Source organism: Lineus longissimus, chromosome 6, assembly GCF_910592395.1.
Source record: "Lineus longissimus chromosome 6, tnLinLong1.2, whole genome shotgun sequence".
NCBI classification, from domain to species: domain Eukaryota; kingdom Metazoa; phylum Nemertea; class Pilidiophora; order Heteronemertea; family Lineidae; genus Lineus; species Lineus longissimus.
In genome coordinates, this window is record NC_088313.1 from 13,795,915 (window position 1) to 13,809,134 (window position 13,220).

The 13,220-nt window shown below is 41.6% G+C and overlaps 1 long non-coding RNA gene across 1 annotated transcript in view; it reads right to left on the reverse strand.

The window, feature by feature from the left end:
* Positions 1 to 375: 375 nt before the first annotated feature.
* The window catches only part of LOC135489442 (uncharacterized), a 72,467-nt gene continuing 59,622 nt past the window's right edge, over positions 376 to 13,220 (reverse strand). The window contains exon 3 of the long non-coding RNA XR_010447159.1: positions 376 to 426. This is a non-coding gene — a long non-coding RNA (uncharacterized LOC135489442). The remainder of the gene's footprint in view (positions 427 to 13,220) is intronic.

The following is a 13,220-nucleotide window of genomic DNA, read 5'->3' on the forward strand; positions in this document are numbered from 1 at the left end:
ATTGCAAAACCTGGCCACTGTAAAAAAGATGATGAAGAAGTGCATAGTGGCGTTCTCAAGGTTTATACAATATTCTATAAACTTATGAATTGACTTTTTCCCTTAAGCTTTGGGGTGGGGGAACGCTAATCATTGTCAAAATCATTTGCACTGTCCTTATATTCTTGACTATTCTTGAACAATTTCGTACTATCAATAGTGAAATGTCATATACTACTTCTTTTAAATACATACTTGATATGACATGTCTCTTCCCTTCACTCTCTTGAAAAATGCCACGCAAAGCCAAGAAAAAGAATCTGCATTTTATCATAATGTGATAACTCACCTTCAAAAATTCACAGTCGTTCTTGCCTCCCATGCAAAGGAAGCCAGCGACTCTTCCGCAAATTGAACATGCTGAAAGCACCTCGTGAAGGCCCATCCCTGTAAAACGGAAAAATTGAAACTGACAACGCGATTTATAAAGCTGTTAATAAAAGTTGTTTGCTTCGCGGCCAGAATATACCTAACGGTTCACGACTTGCAATGGCGATTTGATGGGATCATAAACTCTACTGAAAAAGAAGTTGGAATGATGATAAATGATTAATCCAATTTATAGTCCGTTATCTTTACAAAAGAACTGACACAGTTCCTCTGAAAAAGACATGGGTACTAAGAAACCTCCCCCGCCAAAAAAAATAATAAAACCCGCTTTTTCCTTCCGGCCAGTGTGAAATGATGCCAGTGCCTAAACTCTCAATCTGTGCCACGACTAGCCTAACGAGAACGCAGCCGGCAGGCTCTCTACATGATTGGCGGTTATCAATTAGCCATTATTGAAATTTAATCTTCAAATGGGTCGTTAAGTTGTATATCATGAATGTTAACACACATTAAATTACTACTGAGATGAAATCTGTATGCATCGTCATATATTGACTGATACCTCAGTGTCGCATGCGACCATGGTCTCGGGCGGGAGAAGGGGTGGAGGGAGACTTTACAGGCCTTTGTGGTTCAAACCTATGTGATTACCGCCAAGAGAGGTCTCACGTAGCAATCATGATATGGTTTTAATGTCTCCTTTACGTGACAACTTAGTCTTTAATCAATGGCGTATATTACTAAGCAGCTCAGACCAATTAGGCACTGTACGTACGGCTAGCGGAAGCGGTTGTTAGGGACCATTTCGACTCAAGAAGACCCGAATAAGGAATGCATTTACAGACATTCACGTGCAGGGGCTTGTCATCAGAATATCATCATTGGAGAGAGCAAACTATGGACGTATTCAGGGCGTTGTCCTAAGTTTTGCAGGAAATGTACTAACATACACATATTTAGCAGGTCAGAAAAGGCCAATCTTTCTAAATCTTTACTTTCAGCAAAGGCACAGCCGTTAACGATCTACATGAAGTTGATTTGGTTGTGGCCATGGCCGTATCTTGTCGCTTCTTCCAATATGATCTGTCTAAAGTTGGCTCAAAAGATACCAATGAAACCTATGATACCTGTCACTAGATAATACTAAAAGTTCATAAGGACAGATACGATCAATACGAGTGGGAGATATTGTGCTGCTCTACGCACCGTACTTCTTATCCTTTGAAACATGACCGCTATGCTGGAATCTTATAACTATGCGATGCCGGAGCAAGTGCAAAATGAAGAGCAAGAGATTCATAGACGTCGTGAAACGGGTATCGTGAGCAGACTTCATGTGGTCCGTCCTCTGCAGACTGATATTCCAGATTCTGATAAAAGGTCATATTATACTACATGTATTTCTACATTTTAACAGGGTACAGAGGGTAACATTTCAACAAGAGTACCGAGTCCTCCTACCTCTTCCAGAAAGATTACTCTACAAAATGAGATTCCACATGAACATTTTATCTCATTTTTCAGAGTGTACACAGACTGCATACCACAACGTTTCCCCAGTCATACCCTTTAGACTCATGTGAAAATGTTGCACGATACAATAGTATGTGTTTTATAATCTGTAATAATGATGGTACTTTATGTCCTTGAATGATAAAGAAGTATAAGGCACCAATGTAATGTAAAAAAAATAAGTAGAGCGTACACATGTACGAACGTACATGCCCAAACTTTAAATATTCGGGTCCAACCGGGTCCTTCTTCTGGCCATTTTCTTTGATGCAATCTATCTTGCGACATCACGCAATTACCCTGAGACAAGCTATAGCCTACGGTACCTAATACAGAATCGTATAATAGTTGTCAGTTGTGATATTACCGTACAAGCTTCCGTAACATGGGTGTGGTCGTTCCGCGGCAAATGGTAAGGATGTAAACAACTATTCATTCGTCGATGATTTCAGAAAGTGACCAGTCTGCAATGTTTTTGAAATTGAGATAACAGCGTTATCTGAGTTGTTATACTAGCCATGTCTACTTTTACACCAATTATCATGGAGATATTCAAAGCCAATGTCAATTCTATAACTCTTAACCCTCTAACTCATGCATTTCGTGCCATTATACTCTTTCATATGTAATGCACAGAGTCATTCAAAGTATACGGAAACCTTGAGTGGAGTTTTTACAAACACAAACATTTTCTGATTTGTCCCTTCGTGAAATCATCGACGAGTTTACATAATGTGCTAAATGGAAATGGAGCCTGGTGAACAGGCAGACAATTGCGCCGATATACGTATTAAGATGTCGCTACTGGCAATGAAAGTCCGAGTTGATATAATGGATCTACTAAATCTGAAACTACATATTTCGTTATTCATGAATGTCACGTTGAAATGACAAGCATTCTATCAGAATAGCACTATTCCCAAGTTAACAGAATTACTATAAAAATCGCAGGACTCAGTCTGGTGTGTTATTGACTCCGATCAATCCTTCAGTCCAATCTTTTCCTGCACATAATCATCAATCAATTAATCCATAAGCCACGAAACGTGACGCAACACTAATCCTTATTTCCGATACTGTCCGTCAGCGTTTTCCTTGTCTTCGCCAATACAATAAAACCGATCAGACTAACCCATGTCAAATCGAGTTATCCGATAATTCGTCGAGCAGGACATGACGCTGTTCTTAAGTTAATGCATCTGGCAGACCTATTCATATTGTGATGCAAGGATAACTAAAGTTATCCAAAGAACACAGGATTCTATGACCGCTCTATGACGGAACACGAACTTAGTTACAGTGCACGAGGACAGCGGAGGTCCAACTCTTCTATCTTTTAAACGCGGTACAATTCCATTGAAGTGGCTTACCGTTGCAGAGCACTTTTTAGTTTTTCAAAGAATATTTTCGCGATTCAAGACTAGAGTTTTCCTATAGCCCCCGAAACGTCAACGCGAACGCAATGCCATTTTTCGAGATCCTGATCACGATGTCGAGCAATGGGACAGGCGATTGCGTTGGTGTTTCGGGGAATTGTTGATAGGTTGTCTTCGCAAATTCCCCGAAACGGCCACTTGAACGCCTTTCCAATTTTACGCCTTCGTTATCAGGAGGTCAAACAATGAGATAGGCGTTCACGTTGGCGTTTTGGGAGATTTGCGAAAACTCCCTATTCGCGAAATAAAGCACCTGCAAAATTGGCGGTTCGCAAATGACGTCCATTATTTTTGTATTAGTATGCATTACATGTCCTAAGTCACAGCATGTTGTTTTTCCTCTGTCCACATCTTCTCATATCATCACACTTGTCATCGCCAGCCTACCCGCCTGACTACAAATTGAATCTGAATGAGATACCAATCAGCCTGGGAGGATCTCATCCGGCTATGGTTTGATCATATCGCTCCGAATAAATTATAGGCAGTATAGAGAGTGTTCGGTCTTCTCGGAACCATTCGGTCTTTTCCAGAAGGTCGTCGGAAATCCTCGGATTTTTTTGCCGTGATGCCATCTGCCGCATCATTGGTTTAGCTTTGTAGCCGATTAACTCCCCGCAGTGCATTTTGGGTACATAGTAGGCTATATATATTGCTTCGCACAAAATACAATATCAAAAGTGAAGAATTTGAGGAACATTTCTCTAGTTTTAGGATTGGTATGAAGTAAAATTATAGTAACAGCAAACTAATTCGGTATCAAGTATTACACACAAACGCCTTTTGGACGAAATATTGCTTTTGACAACCACCGCGCCCACAAGCTGATAACGTCATCATGCGTTCCAAAAAGTAGTATCAGTGGTGTAGAGAAAGGATTTAAAGTACATGGCTGACAGGAGAGGTTACAAAACTGTAAAAATGTACCTACCAAACGTCTTCGTTGTTTACGAATCTTTGGGTTCTTTCCTATGTAAATAATGACAGAAGGGATCGTTCAGCAATGCTGGCGTATAAAATAACTCAAGCATGTTGATGATAAAGTTTGATGTCGCGAACCTCAAATTGATCGACGGTTCACGAAGACGTCTAGTTTAAGTTAAGGCGATTACCGATGTATGTGCATGTGCACAAACTCATTCTCATCGTCTTGTCCAAATTAGCTGTACTCGTTTTCTCATCCAGAGCTACTATCTATGTATATAGCTTGTATCGCGTATCTTCTCTTCATGACTCTATCACCTTTATCGTTTATCTATACCTTCTTTATAAATTTGTGGTCCCTCGACATCCACCAACCTCCCATAAGAGTCATCAATTACGAGCTGTCGCCTTCCGAATATTGCTCTGCGAGGCGGCGGTTGCAGGCTGATGCTTCGGTAGTGAACAAGACGCGCAGTGCTTGTACATTTCTAACGGTACCCTATATGTGGAAGGAGCCAGATGTATGGAAACCGTGACTCAAGAACTAAATTCCGCAACAGGTGGAAAAGGGCTGACCAACGATCAAGATGACGTTTCAATAGAGACCTACAACTCTCGCCCGTATTACGGATTCCTATCAACGTACGTGTGAATTATTCACATCATGCACAATGCTGATGGGTAAAATGAAAATTCTTTCATGTCACTTCTGAATCAAGTATCATTTACATGTAAATCATCAGCATCCCTTCGGAATATCACGCTTCGGGATTGTGTCAGGAGAAGACACCATACGTACCAACGATGACGGATACGTAAATATGGGCGTGTATTTTGAAATTGCCGAAAGTATCCAAAGTTGACGTGTAAAAACTCAAGGGGTACTATTATGCCTTTGGTCTAGTACAATGTTCTTCAGAAGCAGAAGCCGAACTTGTAATGGAAGTACAACGCAGAATACCGTATTGTTGCAAGAACCGGAAAAACTGCGGCTCATGTTTTCTGCCTTACAAAACAGCAGACTCTTATCAAGCTTCAACTGCGGTAATGTTTTCTGCCTTAAACAGCAGGCAGTAATCAAGCTTCAACTACTTAGGCAGCAGACAGCAATCAAGCTAAAACCGTGGTACATGTTTTCTGCCTTAGACAGCAGAGAGTAATCAAGCTAACAACTGCGGTACATGTTTCTGCTTTAGACAGCAGGCAGTAATCAAGCTTCAACTGCGGTACATGTTTTCGGCCTTGGACAGCAGACAGTAATCAAGCTTCAACTGCGGTACATGTTTTCTGCCTTGGACAGCAGACAGTAATCAAGCTTCAACTGTGGTACATGTTTTCTGCCTTAGACAGCAGACAGTAATCAAGCTTCAACTGCGGTACATGTTTTCTGCCTTAGGCAGCAGACAGCAATCAAGCTTCAACTGCGGTACATGTGTTCTGCCTTAGACAGCAGACAGTAATCAAGCTTCAACTGCGGTACATGTTTTCGACCTTAATCATCATCATTTCGCTTAGTAACCATGTCATGATTGATGCGACTATTCAGGTTTTGCGTGCGGGCGCCTTAACTTCAAACGGGATTAAGCATGGCAGACGTTGTGCCTTAACTTTAACTTTAAAAAAAACTGAACTTGAGCTATTCAGATTGTCCTTAATTTTCATTATCATAACATATATACAAATCAATGTCCTATTATTCAAACACTGAGGAATCTCCTCCCCAGTGTTCAGCCAACCTGCTATTAGCTGAGCTCACGTACTCCGGGTGTGAATTCCAATTTCCACCGTGCGCAGAAAAAAGGAATATTCCCTAATGTCCAATCTAGACTTGGTCTTAGCAAGCTTTTTGGAGTGGCCCCTGGTGCCTGGATGAGTTCTATGCTTGTATTTTGCTATAAGCGGATTGTTTTACTGGAACAATACAAACATCTGAATCAGGTCCCCCTCCTCCTCATCCTGCGTCGAAGCGAAAACTAGCAGATGTTTCAGGGCCGGGACCATTTTGGTAAAGCGTCTTTGGGCTTTTTCTAAGGCTGCAATATCTTTTCACTTTCCATGGGCGCCAGGCGAGGGCCCCGTACTCAAAAATCGGCCTTCCTATAGTCTTGAGACGGTAGACTACCCGTTTCCGACGTTAGATCTGCCATTGTCGTCTTGATGGTGAAGCAGAAACGGGTCGCTTTACCTATTGTCTCGGCTATGAGTGGAGCAGAACCAAGACTTTCAGAGATGTTGACCCCAAGATCTCTCGTACTCTCCGACGGTTTGATTTCATTTTCCGCAGTTTTATCACCCAAATAGTAGCGATACGGGGAGAATCTCTCCCGATTAAGTAAGTCGAAATTTTTTCCGGATTAAAAAAGAGCTCCCATCTGACCAACCACCTACTCGGGGAATCCAGGTCATGCTAGAGATGACCACAGTTGCAAACACTCTAAACAGCAGACTGTAATCAAGCTTAGCAGTTGTAAACTCGCATAGGCAATGATTGATCACGGTCTTGGTGAATCTTGACGTCGTCAGCAAAATGTATATATGAATTAGTTATGACGAAAAATACCCTTGGGTGCGTTGGGACATAGTCTGCCAAACATCATTTCGCGAAGTCGCGAAGTCGTCTCGAAGTCATATGACATTTTAAAAAGGGGATTTCGCACGACTCTAGCGATTCAATCAGTCGACTAAAATAGGGAAGTCTCCCTTCGAAGTAAAGGTTTCATGAGCTCTTGGGAGAAACCTTTCGGGGTTTTTAGCCAACGCAAATACGCATCCCGTAGATGAGAGCTTTTCCAGGCAAATGAAAAATCTATTGTTTTCTTCATAATCTCAAAAATCTTCAGGGGGTTTTCAGGATCTGAAAAACTTCTACGGGTGCATAATTGTATTGGCTGAAGAACCCTTACAGGCTTTTCAGAAGCTGAAAAACATTTATTTCGATTAACGAATCTAGGACGATGAAAAAAGCTGAGTGTAAGTGTAATTAATATTTTTCACACCTGTCGCAGGCCAGTCAATATCGAAAAACACATCTCGTGTAATTCCGCACATCTGGATATGGTATTAAAACACGAAAATTGCCGCAGCACATATCACGAGCATGACAATCAAGATTGCTTTTCTTCACAGGGAAATTCATTAAGCGGTCTGTCGGTCGATTTATTGGGTCAGGACACTAACGACACTGGAATTAATTGCATCGGAAATGGCGGAAGAGACGACGGGTTGATGTGTGGGGGTTACACGCCTTGGGTGTGGTTCACTGAGACAATATGAAAGAATAATGGACTGTGTGTTCGTAATAGAATTCATTAGGTTTGGTCTGTCCTCGATATCCTAAGTATACACGCTTTCACGAGTAAGCCGTCCCGAATTGCATTGCATTCATACTCGATAAACCAAGTATACCGAGTAGACGACGTCACATGACGCCATCAGATTATCACGTGAATAGCAACACAAAATCAAAAATTTCAATTTATCCAAAATGCTATGGTGAACTCAAAATGCTACTATGGAAAAGTTGTTTTGTTATTGTTCTATGTATGTATGTATATACCATATTTAAATTTAAGCGCCCTTTTCAGATTAAATCCGTTCAAAGGCGCTTTTACAATATTTATAATAAAATTACAATCGAAAAAAGATGGGTCTTGAGCATCGTTTGAAATGATGCAAGGCTCTTTGCCTGCCGGACCTCAAAAGGGAGCCCATTCCACGAAACAGCGGCGGAGAATGAGAAGCAGCGCTCCCCATATTTGCTCCGGGCCCTTGGAAGTACTAGTCTATTGTCATCAGCCTATAGATATTGACCAGGCTTGACAAGTAGCCAGGCGCTATTCCATGCACACATTTGAAAACGTGCATGAGGATTTTATAGTTCACCCTCTGCTCAACCGGCAACCAGTGGAGCTCACGTAGTACAGGGGAGATGTGGTGTCGACGCTTGGTGCGCGTGATGATGCGGGCCGCCACGTTCTGCACCCTCTGCAACTTGTTCATAAGGTCTTTTGAAATGCCAAACGTGCATGTCTGAATTTAGAGCAGCGTTTCGACAAGACTGTCATCAGTGTGATCCCTATATGCCATCTTAGTCCAAGGCCAAGGTTATGTAGAGAGTTCACAATGTCACCTGTATGTATGCAAACTCATAGCTTAGCATCTGCCTCTTGTTAAGAGCAGGGTAACAAAATGAATTCAGCTTTAAAAACGACTAGAGTTTCTGATAATCGGAAGCCATGTCGAGTATCTGCTCTAGATTTGTCTATATGTTAGTAAAAACACGGTAAAGACCAACAATGTATAGAGTTCTTGGAAAGGAACATATGATGGCGGCACTCGCTGAATAGATATCCTTTTTAATCTCCAATGTACGTTCGGGGTGAAGTTTGCCGATACTATAGCATAAAATAACGCACTGTCTGATTATAGGAAAGGATTAACTGGAATGTATTATACATGCAATCCACAGTCAAACGATAATTCGAGGATGGAGACCCTCGCTTCCTGGATATTGGATTATGAATAATATCTATAGTAAATGCCTTTACTAAATCGGCTTTGTGAAGAAAGGCAATACTTTTGTAACTGCAAAATGATACTGATAAATGTCTTGTGTATCATCTGGTCTTTATTCATATAACAGAATAACGTGACCCGCGTGGCATTGGCTTAAGTAACCCATCCACTCTGCCCACAGAAGGCATAATCAAAGCATCAACACTGCTGTACGAAGAGAACCTCATTTGCATTGATTTACACTCTTGAGTATTCGAATGTCAACATTTCAACACGCGAGCATCGAATGTCAACATTTCAACACGCGAGCATCAGAACTATTTCTGTGAATGCAAAACAGTGCCGATATTACGGATTAATTTATCTCATCACAAGCATTTTTGTCAGTACATGTATTTGAAATGTTATAATATACACCGTGGTAATATTTCGAATACTTTGGATTCTTTGTTTATATTGAGTATTTGATAAAGCAGCGAACCAACCGCGGGGAATCGATTTACACCACCCAGTGCGTTGCCGGCAAACAATTACTTTGGCAAATACCCATCCCCAGCAACATGTCAGCAAACATCGTACAGTCGAGCAGTTGTCCCGACCATTTCCGAGGATAAATTACGACACGCAAAGGTTGCCTCTGCAGTCGCACCGATAATCAGCATCGTATGACTTCAATTATCTAAAACACAGAACTCGGAGAGACCCGATATCTATTCATCATGTTCATGCCATAATGTCCTTGATGCTGACGATTTTGATTTCCTCTCAATGGACATTCCGACGAATTGCCAGTAACGCGATTATAAATCTGATTAGATTCAATACTGCGTTTTACCATATTGATAGAACTCCTCCAAGCCAAACGGTACTTTGATAGAGGAATCCCTCGCCTCCTTGATAACAACGTGATCGGTGTGGCATTGTCGATAATTCCTCCAGTGATATCAATAATCAGTATCATGACCTATCAGTCATCGATCACTTGTCAAACAGATATCTGTTCAGCCTGATGGCATAGTCTATGCTCGTTTTTAGGTAAACCCACTCTTGCTCGGGGAAATCAATTTTGGACGTTACCATTCATGAGACCCCACTTTCATAGCAAAAGACACAAGAATACACAAAGGAAACATCAACTTACAATTTTTTAAGTAGGTTTTTTGCTATCAGTTTTATTCCAACGAAAATTACATTCGTAGAGTAGCTTGAAATGGCAAGCTTTCTCATAATTTACATGGTACCAAGTATGGATAAGATTAATCCATACTTCATGGTACCCTTATATTTGCCATTCAGGTTTTTTATAATCTACACTTGTGCACTTATCAACAACCAAGACTGCGTCGTTCGTACTATGAGATGGAACTTAAGCGTTTCGCAATATAAAAGCTTGGACACTCCACGTATTACTTTACTCACTGAACAGGAGGCTAATGGACATAATTCAATGAGGCTGGTCGCCCTTTCGAGGTAAATGCCAGAGTAGACCAAGTACCAGATGATCTCGCATCCCTTGAGGTAGCAGTGTACGCCCAGCGAATCACGGCAACAGCGCCGAGGCTATTAATAGTCCCCTTTCCCTTTCTCCAACTGATGAGATCGCTAATGGCGCTGAAAGGACCATTATTGTCTAATTCGATTCTACACCAGGCTTTGATATGGTAAATTGCTGGATGAGATTCAGCGTGGAGTATCTGTACGGCGCGTTTACGTTTGGTAGTGGTGAGAGTACCATTCACACTTATACGCCGCTCATTGGATATAGGTAAGGAACTCGCTATGAACATCGAGATCGAGAAACGGATCAACGTATTTGAGCTAAACTGCTGCAGGAGGCTACTCAACATCCACTATACATCGCACACCACCAACATCCTAGTAAGAGAACGGGCGACCCAGTATATCGGGCATCATGGCAGCCTCCCAACCATTGCCAAGAAGAAAAAGCTGAGGTGGTTCGGCCACGCCACGAGAGCCAAGGGAACACTAGCCAATACCATCTATCAAGGTACAGGTAGCCGCTGACGCTGCCGTCCAAAGAGAATTTGGATCGATGTACGACGTGATGCACTGGACTGGAAGAAAAACTAGTGACCTGATCCGCCTCGCCGATGAGGACAGAACCGCGTGGTGCCGCATCGTTAACATCGTTAACAGCTTAGGGTCGCCCCAATGGCCGCATGGCTGCGGAACATAATGATGATGATGATGATGGTGATGCAATTCGGTTCAAACTGAGGAGACATCCCTGAAGTACACCTTCATACTATTAGGGAGGTCTAGAGAGTTTACGAGAACGAGAATACTATAGGAGAGGTTGAGAGAGTAATACTAGAACGAGAATGACTTGAGCTTCAGATGGCTTCAGAGTGGTCCGATAAAGAGGAGAGCTTTTTTAAGTTAGTTGAAGAAAATATCAGATTAAGAACTAAAATAAATGTTGAACATTCAAACATTCAAACATCAGTGACACTATAAACCAGTTGAGAAGCTAGGTTTGTATAAAATGAGTCTATAAATGCCTGAGGGGTGAAAAACGTAATAAAGACCGTCATCAACTTAACCAGAGAGTTGCATTACATATTCCAGTCATATTCGACTCCGACGTGTATAAGAGAAGACCACTAGTTTGCGTGTCTCGTCCCATTCTTAAGATCTCTGAGATCGGTACATTATCGTTATGTTTGCCATTAGAAGATGATGGTATTGGATCGAAGATAGCTGAGTGTTGTTCGCTGTTCATCGTGGCGTTTTATTGTTGGACCTGGTGCCATGTGAAAGATTTTCCCAAGAAATCATTTCAGTTTTTCTAACAATAACATATTTGCGCGAGTTTCACTAGTGCAAGTCTCATTTATTCAAAAAAATCCGCGAAAATACAATGCCCGCGAAAATTCGCAAAATATGTGAAAACACAATCCCGGCGAAACATTCGCGGTTTACAGTTGCAACTCCGCATCCCTATGGCTGAACTTCCAACTCTCGCTCGACAGACATATCTCATATTCATAACATTCTTACCATCATGTACTCACTATTATACCATTGTTTATGGGTATTAGGGCACTAAGGCGTTATTTAGTATGACAAATACCACATGTGGAAGGTTTATAGACTCCAAGTGAAGGAGGTTACTCTGGGGACAGTGTTCCTTTGAATTGTAAGGAGATACTGTTAGAGCCTCTTCGGTTTATCATTTTGTTACTTCACAGCAACTCTCTCTTTGCAGCATTGCGGAAATTAAATCAAATCGACATGTTTTGAACACATCCATCTTCTCAATACTCGAGTAAGTAAAGTAAGAAAGGAATACATGCAAAAGGTTAGAAAACGAAACCAACCGACCGGATAGGATTTTTACCCAAATAAATCAAAATAATATGGCTTACACAATGTAATCTTCTGAAGAAGGTTGCTTCACATGACATGTACTCGTAGAAAAAAATCAGCGATTTCGTTCCGTAATTTCGCCCCTTACCCCATTAAAAATAATTCAGGCTCAGCCCAGTACACGGTCCATATTGTCTTTCAACAAAACCCGCTCGCATGTACATGCTGACCAAAAGGTTCCAAAACTGTCTTTATCAAAGAGGCATCAGGTGTTTCCGAATCTCATATCACAGGGCCCACCGACTGATCGGAAGGAGGACGGAAGCAACGGGTTTAGAAGCCCGTAAGTGTTAATCTCTCTCACCTCATCGTTTGATCTATATCGATGATAGATTTCTGACAACCTACGCATGTCATTTGTACGTCACAGTGCCCTTTCCCGCCGGCCAACTCATTGGATATACGTACAATCGAGGGATCTTTCGAAGGTCTTTACCTTCTTTTAAATCTAACAACAATCTAACCAGGACTCATGTGAATATGTTCGTTTTATCTAAGCATCATCCGCCAGCGGCCGAGTTCTAAACAGTCGGGAGCACATCAATAACACCTTGCGCGAGCCATTTGATCTAACGATAGCCCTTGTAGGGATTCCCTGTCATAGATCGTTGATAATGAGTCGACACCTGGCCACCTTGCTCCAGACCTGTAGTTCCAGCGCACATCCGCAGATTTCAAACAATTTCTAGTTTTTTTCTGCACATTCACCTTATCGAGCAGTCGGCTTGCTATTCACAATGTTAACAAATAAGATTGCATGAGCAGCACATTCACCTTATCGAACAGTCCGCTTGCTATTCACAATGTTAACAAATAAGATTGCATGAGCAGCACATTCACCTTATCGAACAGTCCGCTTGCTATTCACAATGTTAACAAATAAGATTGCATGAGCAGCACATTCACCTTATCGAACAGTCCGCTTGCTTTTCACAATGTTAACAAATAAGATTGCATGAGCAGCACGTCCAGTTTATCGAATAGTCGGCTTGCTATTCACACTGTTAACAAATATTTTCGAAGACAAATTTAAACTTTTTATTTCCGTTAACGGCTTCTCGTGATACGCTTTTA